We start from the raw sequence: 316 nt of genomic DNA, 5'->3' as shown, positions 1-316 counted from the left end.
GGGTACGCAAACACGAACAGTGCAGACACCTGCTGCAGACACTCACTACACAAAAGCCACACAAGCACACACACGTGCACACACACGCAGTCAGCCAGGTGTGCACACACATGTGCATGCACACACATCATCGGTTCGTGCATTTGTAGGTTGCAACATGCAGAGTCCTAGGACAGAGGGCATAGAACCACAGAATCACAGAATGCTTTGGGTTGGGAGGGACCTTAAAGCCCATCCAGTCCCACCCCCTGCCATGGGCAGGGACACCTCCCACTAGCCCAGGGTGCTCAAAGCCTCATCCAGCCTGGCCTTGCGG

The sequence above is a fragment of the Pterocles gutturalis genome, unplaced genomic scaffold (genome assembly GCF_000699245.1).
Source record: "Pterocles gutturalis isolate BGI_N339 unplaced genomic scaffold, ASM69924v1 scaffold23847, whole genome shotgun sequence".
In the NCBI taxonomy this organism is placed as follows: domain Eukaryota; kingdom Metazoa; phylum Chordata; class Aves; order Pterocliformes; family Pteroclidae; genus Pterocles; species Pterocles gutturalis.
The sequence above is the reverse complement of the archived record's forward strand: the minus strand, read 5'-3'. Positions refer to the sequence as shown.